Source organism: Nerophis lumbriciformis, linkage group LG13, assembly GCF_033978685.3.
Source record: "Nerophis lumbriciformis linkage group LG13, RoL_Nlum_v2.1, whole genome shotgun sequence".
Taxonomy (NCBI): domain Eukaryota; kingdom Metazoa; phylum Chordata; class Actinopteri; order Syngnathiformes; family Syngnathidae; genus Nerophis; species Nerophis lumbriciformis.
Window position 1 is genome coordinate 5,887,364 of NC_084560.2, and position 13,057 is coordinate 5,900,420.

Below are 13,057 nucleotides of genomic sequence, written 5' to 3' on the forward strand. Positions count from 1 at the left end.
TCCTCACACGCCACTCTGTGCCATTAAAGCTTTCACAATGTGTACCTCATCTTCCCTCTGGTCTTATTCATGCACTCATATATATATATATATATATATATATATATATATATATATATATATATATATATATATATATATATATATATATATATATATATATATATATAATCACTACAGTATATAATCATTTTGCACAATAGGATTTGAACTGCTGTGCATTTTCAAAATATTCTTGTGTGAAGTGAATTATATTTATATAGCACTTTTCTCTAGTGTTCAAAGCGCGTTGCACAGTGAAAGCCAATATCGAAGTGACATTTAAAGCAGTGTGGGTGGCACTGGGAGCAGGTGGGTAAAGTGTCTTGCCCAAGGACACAACGGAAGTGACTAGGATGGCGGAAGCGGGAATCGAACCTGGAACCCTCAAGTTGCTGGCACGGCCACTCTACCAATGAAATGACGATTTTATTATTACAACAAACTATTTGGACAACCTTCTAAATGCATGTTCAACAATATGAGAGCCCTACAAACTGACATAATACTACATTGTATAATAATAATAATACTACATTGTATAATAATAATAGTACATAGTATAACAATAAAGTACATAGTTTATGAATAATAGTACATAGTGTATGAATAATAGTACATAGTATAATAATAATAGTACACAGTATAATAATAACATTAAATAGTATAATAATAGTACATAGTATAATAATAATATTACATAGTATAACAACAAAGTACATAGTGTATGAATAATAGTACATATTGCATATAATAGTACATAGTGTAATAATAATAATAGATAGTATAATAATAGTACATAGTATAATAATATTAAATAGTATAATAATAATAGTAAATAGTAAAAATAATAATAGTAAATAGTATAATAATAATAGTTAATATAATACTAATAGTACATAGTTTAATAATACTATTAAATTGTATAATAATAATAGGACATTGTATAATAATAATAGTACATAATGTGATAACAACAGCACATAGTATAATAATAATGATAGTACATAGAGTAATAATAATAGTATGCAGTATAATAATAATAATAATAATAGTACATAGAATAATAATAATAGTAAATAGTATTATATTAATAGTACATAGTATATTAATAATAGTACATAGTATAATAATATTAAATAGTATAATAATAATAGTAAATAGTAAAATAATAATAGTAAATAGTATAATAATAATAGTTAATATAATAATAATAGTACATAGTATAATAATACTATTACATTGTATAATAATAATAGGACATTGTATAATAATAATAGTACATAATGTGATAACAACAGCACATAGTATAATAATAATGATAGTACATAGAGTAATAATAATAGTATGCAGTATAATAATAATAATAATAATAGTACATAGAATAATAATAATAGTAAATAGTATTATATTAATAGTACATAGTATATTAATAATAGTACATAGTATAATAATAATATTAAATAGTATAATAATAATTGTATAATAATAATAATAATAATACATAGTGTAATACTAATAGTAAAAAGTATAATAATAATAATGGTAAATAGTATATTAATAGTGCATGGTATATTTTATTAGTACATAGTATAATAATAATAATAGTACATAGTAAAATAATAATGGTAAATAGTATATCAATAATAGTACATGGTATAATAAAAACAGTACATAGTGTAATAATAATAGTATATAGTATAATAATAATAGCACTTAGTATAATAACAATAGTAAATAGTATATCAATAATAGTGCACAGTATAATAACAATAGCACATAGTATATTAATAATAGTACATAGTATATTAATAATAGTACATGGTATAATAAAATAGTAAATATATTAGGGCTGCAACAACTAATCGATTAAATCGATTAAAATCGATTATAAAAATAGTTGGCGATTAATTTAGTCATCGATTCGTTGGATCTATGCTATGTGCAATTTTTTTTTTTAATTATTTTTTATAAACCTTTATTTATAAACTGCAACATGTACAAACAGCTGAGAAACAAAATTCAAAATAAGTATGGTGCCAGTATGCTGTTTTTTTTCAATAAAATACTGGAAAGGATAGAAATGTAGTTTGTCTCTTTTATCCGATTATTAATCGATTAATCGAAATAATAATCGATAGATTAATCCATTATCAAATTAATCGTTAGTTGCAGCCCTAAAATATATTAATAATAGTACATAGTATAATAATAATAGTACATAGTATAATAATAATAGTACTTAGTATAATAATAGTACTTAGTATAATATTAGTATTTAGTATAATAATAATAGTAAATAGTATATTAATAATAGTGCATAGTACAATAATGATAATACATATTATAATAATAATAGTACATAGTATAATAATAATAGCACATAGTATATTAATAATAGTACATAGTATATTGATAATAGTACATGGTATAATAAAATAGTAAATATCTTAGGGCTGCAACAACTAATCAATTAAATCGATTAAAATCGATTATAAAAATAGTTGGCAATTAATTTAGTCATCGATTCGTTGGATCTATGCTATGTGCAAATTTTTTATTTTTTGTTATTTTTTATTTTTTATAAACATTTATTTATAAACTGCAACATGTACAAACAGCTGAGAAACAATAATCAAAATAAGTATGTGCCAATATGCTGTTTTTTCCCCCAACAAAATACTGGAAAGGATAGAAATGTAGTTTGTCTCTTTTATCCGATCATTAATCGATTAATCGAAGTAATAATCGACAGATTAATCGATTATCAAATTAATCGTTAGTTGCAGCCCTAAAATATATTAATAATAGTACATAGTATAATAATAATAGTACATAGTATAATGATAATAGTACTTAGTATAATAATAGTACTTAGTATAATATTAGTATTTAGTATAATAATAATAGTAAATAGTATATTAATAATAGTGCATAGTACAATAATGATAATACATATTATAATAATAGTACATAGTATAATAATAATAGCACATAGTATATTAATAATAGTACATAGTATATTAATAATGGTACATGGTATAATAAAATAGTAAATATCTTAGGGCTGCAACAACTAATCACTTAAATCGATTAAAATCGATTATAAAAATAGTTGGCAATTAATTTAGTCATCGATTCGTTGGATCTATGCTATGTGCAATTTTTTTATTTTTTGTTATTTTTTATTTTTTATAAACATTTATTTATAAACTGCAACATGTACAAACAGCTGAGAAACAATAATCAAAATAAGTATGGTGCCAATATGCTGGGTTTTTTTCCAACAAAATACTGGGAAAGGATAGAAATGTAGTTTGTCTCTTTTATCCGATTATTAATCGATTAATCGAAGTAATAATCGACAGATTAATCGATTATCAAATTAATCGTTAGTTGCAGCCCTAAAATATATTAATAATAGTACATAGTATAATAATAATAGTACATAGTATAATGATAATAGTACTTAGTATAATAATAATAGTACTTAGTATAATAATAATAATAGTAAATAGTATATTAATAATAGTGCATAGTACAATAATAATAATACATATCATAATAATAATAGTACATAGTATATTACTAATAGTAAATAGTATATTAATAATAGTGCATAGTACAATAATAATAATACATATATTAATAATAATAGTACATAGTATAATAATAATAGTACATAGTATAATAATAATAGTACTTAGTATAATAATAATAGTATATTAATAATAGTACATAGTATTGTATATTGTATATTGTTTTTTCCACAAATGTAATGTATTCTTTAAAGCATTCAAAGACATTTAGGATGAAAGGCGTTTATTATATTATATTACACATGAATGAAGACGACTATGATGACGTCACTGGAGTCCTGAAGAGTCCTGTCAATCATCCGCCATATGTGGCCAAGCAGCCGAGGGTCGCCACCCTCCAGTGAAAGAAGCGTTTGCATGACGCGCTTTGGGACGCCTCGTCTCTCTCAGCTGTCCTCTCGCACTCATCAAACGTCCGCTAATGACACAAAGACGCTCACATTTCATACGCACGCCTTCACACACACTTCTTACACTCAAGACTCTGACTGCAATGAGGAGACACAAAGACGTGAGTATGAAGAACACACATTTATTTCACATGAATATGTGAAATAATGAATATTTGCACATGATTATGTGAAAGAATGAATATTTGCACATAAATACACAAATTGTACGTTTATTTCAGGAGAGTATGGAAAACATGTTTATTGCACGTGAATATGCAAAACAGCTTTATTTCTTGTGAATAAACATGTTTTGCATTTTCACGTGAAATAAACATGCACTTTGCATATTCACGTGAAATCATTCCTGAAATCATGCCCTTATTCAAATAAAAGTGTGTTTTGCATATTCAATTATATAAATATGTTTTGCATATTCACGTGAAATAAACGTGTTTTGCATATTTAAATGAAAAAAAACATGTTCTGCGTAGTCACTTGAAATAAACATGTTTTGCATATTCGCGTGAAATAAACGTGTTTTGCATGTTCACATGAAATAAACATGTTTTGCATATTTACATGAAAAAAACATGTTTTGCATATTCACTTGAAATAAACAGGTTTTGCATATTTGCGTGAAATAACCGTGTTTTGCATATTCACGTGAAATAAACTTGTTTTGCATATTCACAAGGAAAAAAACATGTTTTGCATATGTATGTAAAATAAACAAGTTTTGCATATTTAAATGAAATAAACATGTTTCGCATATTCACGTGACATAAACTTGTTTTGCATATTCAAATGCAATAAATGTGTTTCGCATATTCTCGTGGAATAAACATGTTTTGCATATTTACGTGAAATAAACATGTTTCGCATATTCAAATGAAACAAACATGTTTTGCATATTCACGTGAATAAACATGTTTTGCATATTCAAATGAAATAAAAATGTTTTGCATATTCACGTGAATAAACATGTTTCACTTATTAACGTGAAATAAACATGCTTTGCATATTCACGTAAAATAAACTTGTTTTGCATATTCAAATGCAATAACTGTTTTTCGCATATTCTCGTGGAATAAACATGTTTTGCATATTCAAATGGAATAAACATGTTTTGCATATTCACAAGGAATAAACATGTTTTGCATATTTACGTGAAATAAACATGTTTTACATATTCACATGAAATAAACATGTTTTGCATATTCACATGAAATAAACATGTTTTGCATATTTACGTGAAATAAACATGTTTTACATATTCACATGAAATAAACTTGTTTTGCATATTCAAATGTAATAACTGTTTTTCGCATAGTCTCGTGGAATACACATGTTTTGCATATTCAAATGAAATAAACATGTTTTGCATATTCACAAGGAATAAACATGTTTTGCATATTTATGTGAAATAAACTTGTTTTGCATATTCAAATTAAATACATGTGTTTCGCATATTCACGTGCAATAAACATGTTTTGCATATTTACGTGAAATAAACATGTTTTGCATATTTACTTGAAATAAACGTGTTTTGCATATTCACATGAAATAAATATGTTTTGCATATTTACGTGAAATAGACATGTTTTGCATATTCACGTGAATAAACATGTTTCACTTATTAACGTGAAATAAACATGCTTTGCATATTCACGTGAAATAAATTAGTTTTGCATATTTACGTGAAATAAATATGTTTTGCATATTCACAAGGAATAAACATGTTTTGCATATTCATGTGAAATAAACATGTTTTGCATATTCACATGAAATAAACATGCTTTGCATATTTACGTGAAATAAACTTGTTTTGCATATTCAAATGCAATAACTGGTTTTCGCATATTCTCGTGGAATAAACATGTTTTGCATATTCAAATGAAATAAACATGTTTTGCATATTCACAAGGAATAAACATGTTTTGCATATTTATGTGAAATAAACTTGTTTTGCATATTCAAATTAAATACATGTGTTTCGCATATTCACGTGCAATAAACATGTTTTGCATATTTACGTGAAACAAACATGTTTTGCATATTCACATGAAATAAACATGTTTTGCATATTCACATGAAATAAACATGTTTTGCATATTTACGTGAAATAGACATGTTTTGCATATTCACGTGAAATAAATTAGTTTTGCATATTTACGTGAAATAAACATGTTTTGCATATTTACTTGAAATAAACATGTTTTGCATATTCACATGAAATAAACATGTTTTGCATAAGTACGTGAAATAAACATGTTTTGCATATTCACGTGAATAAACATGTTTCACTTATTTACGTGAAATAAACATGCTTTGCATATTCACGTAAAATACATTAGTTTTGCATATTTACGTGCAATAATCATGTTTTGCATATTTACATGCAATAATCATGTTTTGCATATTTACTTGAAATAAACGTATTTTGCATATACACATGAAATAAACATGTTTTGCATATTTACATGAAATAAACATTGTTTGCATATTCATGTGAAATAAACTTGTATTGCATATTCAAATTAAATAAACATGTTGTTTGTGTGGTGTCTTCTGTATATTCACCACTTTATTGTGTTGTTTGTGTTGTGTCTTCTGTATATTCACCACTTTATTGTGTTGTTTGTGTTGTGTCTTCTGTATATTCACCACTTTATTGTGTTGTGTCTTCTGTATATTCACCACTTTATTGTGTTGTTTAAGTTGTGTCTTCTGTATATTCACCACTTTATTGTGTTGTTTGTGTTGTGTCTTCTGTATATTCACCACTTTATTGTGTTGTGTCTTCTGTATATTCACCACTTTATTGTGTTGTTTAAGTTGTGTCTTCTGTATATTCACCACTTTATTGTGTTGTTTGTGTTGTGTCTTCTGTATATTCACCACTTTATTGTGTTGTTTGTGTTGTGTCTTCTGTATATTCACCACTTTATTGTGTTGTGTCTTCTGTATATTCACCACTTTATTGTGTTGTGTCTTCTGTATATTCACCAATTTATTGTGTTGTTTGTGTTGTGTCTTCTGTATATTCACCACTTTATTGTGTTGTGTCTTCTGTATATTCACCACTTTATTGTGTTGTGTCTTCTGTATATTCACCACTTTATTGTGTTGTGTCTTCTGTATATTCACCACTTTATTGTGTTGTTTGTGTTGTGTCTTCTGTATATTCACCACTTTATTGTGTTGTGTCTTCTGTATATTCACCACTTTATTGTGTTGTTTGTGTTGTGTCTTCTGTATATTCACCACTTTATTGTGTTGTGTCTTCTGTATATTCCCACTTTATTGTGTTGTTTGTGTTGTGTCTTCTGTATATTCACCACTTTATTGTGTTTTTTTGGTGTTGTGTCTACTGTATATTCACTACTTTATTGTGTTGTGTCTTCTGTATATTCACCACTTTATTGTGTTGTTTGTGTTGTGTCTTCTGTATATTCACCACTTTATTGTGTTGTTTGTGTTGTGTCTTCTGTATATTCACCACTTTATTGTGTTGTTTGTGTTTTGTCTTCTGTATATTCACCACTTTATTGTGTTGTTTGTGTTGTGTCTTCTGTATATTCACCACTTTATTGTGTTGTGTTGTGTTTTCTGTATATTCACTACTTTATTGTGTTGTTTGTGTTGTGTTTTCTGTATTTTCACCACTTTATTGTGTTGTTTGTGTTGTGTCTTCTGTATATTCACCACTTTATTGTGTTGTGTCTTCTGTATATTCATCACTTTATTGTGTTGTTTGTGTTGTGTCTGCTGTATTTTCCCCATTTTATTGTGTTGTTTGTGTTGTGTCTTCTGTATATTCCCCACTTTATTGTGTTGTTTGTGTTGTGTCTTGTGTATATTCACCACTTTACTGAGGACGGGGATGTTCAATCAAAGTTGAGTTCTTCTGACCATTTGATGGAGACCCGTACTGACACCTGATGGCCAGATGATTTTACTACACTTTAATAGTTTCTGGACGTTTCAGGCATTAAGATTTGTTTTTAAACTTTTATTTAACTTAGTAGAACATTTATAACAAATATAGCATATATGCAACAGAAAGAAGATTCCGAAAATTCACATTTTCTGCCATTTTCGAGTTTTGTTGGGGACTCCTGATGAGGTTTTGAGACATCTCCTACAACTACAGCACCAGTATTGTGCTGCTGAAGCAAGACAGGTTTTTAAATTGCATATATTAAATGGTGGGCGGTCTCGGTTGCTTTGTTGGGTCTGCTCCTGTCTATGGCCATGCTCCCCCCACCCCAGCAGACGATGGTGTGGAGCACCACCACAGTGTGTGAGGGTGTTGAAATTACATTTTTGTTTGGTTCTTGTCAATGCATGGTGCAATCATTGGTTGATTATTTTTAGTTTTTTTGTTGTTTTACTTTTGTGACTGTGTGTAGAAAAAAATATGCAAAACATGTTAATTGCACTTGAAAATGCAAAACACATTTATTGCACTTGAATATGCAAAACACACAAATATTGAACATGAATATGCAAAACATGTGTATTACACATGCATATGCAAAACACATGTTTATTTCACCTGAATATGCAAAACATGTTTATTGCACGTGAATATGCAAACAAGGTTTATTTCACCTGAATATGCAAAACATGTTTATTGAACGTGAATATGCAAACAAGGTTTATTTCACATGAATATGCAAAACATGTTTATTGCACGTGAATATGCAAACAAGGTTTATTTCACATGAATATGCAAAATTTGTTTATTTAACATGAGTATGCAAGATACACGTTTATTGCACATGGATATGCAAAACATGTTTATTTAACGTATATATGCATACACGTGTTTATTGGACATAAATATGCAAAACATGTTAATTGCACGTGGATTTGCAAAACACATGTTTATTGCACTACAATATAAGTAAAACATGTTTATTTCACATAAATATGCAAACCACACGTTTATTGAACGTGAATATGCAAAACATGTTTACTTCACGTACATATGCAAAATATGTTAATTGAACGTGAATATGCAAAACACATGTTTATTGAACGTATAAATGCAAAACACACGTTTATTGCACGTGAATATGCAAACGATGTTTATTGCACATGAATATGCAGAATATGTTTATTTAATATGAATATGCAAGATACACGTTTATTGCACATGCACATGCAAAACATGTTTATTTAACGTAAATATACAACACACGTGTTTATTGGACGTAAATATGCAAAAAATGTTAATTGCACGTGGATTTGCAAAACGCATGTTTATTGCACTACAATATATGCAAAACATGTGCATATCACAGGATTATGCAAAACATGTTTACTTCACGTGAATATGCAAAAAATGTTAATTCAACATGAATATGCAAAACACACGTTTATTGCACGTCGATAAACAAAATGGTTTTATTTCACATGAATATGCAAAACACATTTTTATTTCACATGAATATGCAAAACATGTTTATTTTATGTGAATATGTAAAACACACCTTTATTGCACGTGAATATGCAAAATACATGTTTATTTGACTAGAATATGCAAAATATGTTTATTTCACATGAATATGCAAAACATGTTTATTTCACCTAAATATGCAAAACATGTTTAATATACGTGGATATGCAAAACGTGTTTATTGAACGTGAATATGCAAAACACACGTTTGTTGAACGTGAATATGCAAACCATGTTTATTGCACGTGAATATGCAAAACACATGTCTATTTCACATGAATATGCAAAATATGTTTATTTAATATGAATATGCAAAATACACGTTTATTGCACATGGATATGCAAAACATGTTTATTTAATGTATATATGCAACACACATGTTTATTGGACGTAAATATGCAAAACATGTTAATTGCACGTGGATATGCAAAACAGATGTTTATTGCACTACAATATATGCAAAACATGTTTTTTTCACATAAATATGCAAACCACACGTTTATTGAACGTGAATATGCAAAACATGTTTACTTCACGTACATATGCAAAATATGTTAATTGAACGTGAATATGCAAAACACATGTTTATTGAACGTATATATGCAAAACACACGTTTATTGCACGTGAATATGCAAACGATGTTTATTGCACATGAATATGCAGAATATGTTTATTTAATATGAATATGCAAGATACACGTTTATTGCACATGCACATGCACATTGCAAAACATGTTTAACGTAAATATACAACACACGTGTTTATTGGACGTAAATATGCAAAAAATGTTAATTGCACGTGGATTTGCAAAACGCATGTTTATTGCACTACAATATATGCAAAACATGTGCATATCACAGGATTATGCAAAACATGTTTACTTCACGTGAATATGCAAAAAATGTTAATTCAACATGAATATGCAAAACACACGTTTATTGCACATCGATAAACAAAATGGTTTTATTTCACATGAATATGCAAAACACATTTTTATTTCACATGAATATGCAAAACATGTTTATTTTATGTGAATATGTAAAACACACCTTTATTGCACGTGAATATGCAAAATACATGTTTATTTGACTAGAATATGCAAAATATGTTTATTTTACATGAATATGCAAAACATGTTTATTTCACCTAAATATGCAAAACATGTTTAATTTACGTGGATATGCAAAACGTGTTTATTGAACGTGAATATGCAAAACACACCTTTATTGCACGTGAATAAGCAAACCATGTTTATTGCACGTGCGTATGCAAAACACATTTTTATTTCACATGAATATGCACAATATGTTTATTTAATATGAATATGCAAAATACACGTTTATTGCACATGGATATGCAAAAAATGTTTATTTAACATATATATGCAACACACGTGTTTATTGGACGTAAATATGCAAAACAGTTTTTTTTCACATAAATATGCAAACCACACGTTTATTGAACGTGAATATGCACAAAAAACGTTTATTGAACGTGAATATGCAAACATGTTTATTTCACAGGAATATGAAAAATATGTTGATTGAACGTGAATATGCAAAATACACGTTTATTGCACATGGATATGCAAAACATGTTTATTTAACGTAAATATGCTAAACATGTTAATTGCACGTGGATTTGCAAAACACATGTTTATTGAACGAGAATATGCAAAACATGTTTATTTCCCGTGAATATGCAAAACATGGTTATTGAACGTGAATATGCAAAATATGTTTATTCCATATCAATATGCAAACTATGTTTATTTCACATAAATATGCAAACCACACGTTTATTGAACGTGAATATGCACAAAAAACGTTTATTGAACGTGAATATGCACAAAAAACGTTTATTGAACGTGAATATGCAAACATGTTTATTTCACAGGAATATGCAAAATATGTTGATTGAACGTGAATATGCAAAATACACGTTTATTGCACATGGATATGCAAAACATGTTTATTTAACGTAAATATGCTAAACATGTTAATTGCACGTGGATTTGCAAAACACATGTTTATTGAACGGGAATATGCAAAACATGTTTATTTCCCGTGAATATGCAAAACATGGTTATTGAACGTGAATATGCAAAATATGTTTATTCCATATCAATATGCAAGCTATGTTTATTTCACATCAATATGCAAAATACACGTTTATTGAACATGGATATGCAAAACATGTTTATTTAACGTAAATATGCTAAACATGTTAATTGCACGTGGATTTGCAAAACACATGTTTATTGAACGAGAATATGCAAAACATGTTTATTTTACGTGAATATGCAAAACACGTTTATTTCACCTGAATATGCAAAATATGTTTATTTCACTTCAATATGCAACATACACGTGTATTGAACGTGAACATGCAAAACATGTTTATTTCACGTGAATATGCAAAACATGTTTATTTCACGTGAATATGCAAAACATGTTTACTTCATGTGAATATGCAAAATATGTTAATTGAACATGAATATGCAAAATATGTTTACTTCACGTGAATATGCAAAATATGTTAATTGAACATGAATATGCAAAACACACGTTTATTGCAGGTCTATAAGCAAAATGTTTTTATTTCACGTGAATATGCAAAGCACATTTTTATTTCACATGAATATGCAAAACATGTTTATTTTACGTGAATATGCAAAACACACCTTTATTGCACGTGGATATGCAAAACACATGTTTATTTCACATGAATATGCAAAATATGTTATTTTCACATCACTATGCAAAATACACGTTTATTGCACATGGGTATGCAAAACATGTTTAACGTAAATATGCAACACACGTGTTTATTGGACGTAAATATGCAAAACATTTTAATTGCACGTGGATTTGCAAAACACATGTTTATTGCAGTAGAATATACAAAACATGTTTATTTCACATAAATATGCAAACCACACGTTTTTTGAACGTGAATATGCACAAAACACACATTTACTTCACATGAATATGAAAAGCACACATTTATTGAACCTGAATAAGCAAAACATGTTTATTGTACGTGACTATGCAAAACACTTTTATTTCACATGAATATGCAAAATATGTTTATGTCACTTCAATATGCAAAATACACGTTTATTGCACATGGATATGCAAAACATGTTTATTTAACGTAAATATGCAACACACGTGTTTATTGGACGTAAATATGCAAAACATGTTTATTGCACGTGAATATGCAAAACATGTTTATTTCACATAAATATGCAAACCACACTTTTTTTGAACGTGAATATGCACAAAACATGTTTATTGATTGTGAATATGCACAAAACACACATTTACTTCACATGAATATGAAAAACACATTTATTGTACGTGAATATGCAAAACACATGTTAATTTCATGTGAATATGCAAAACATGTTTATTTCACAGGATTATGCAAAACATGTTTATTTTACGTGAATATGCAAAACATGTTTATTTCACATAAATATGCAAACCACACGTTTATTGAACGTGAATATGCAAAACATGTTTATTTCACAAATATGAAAACCACACGTTTATTGAA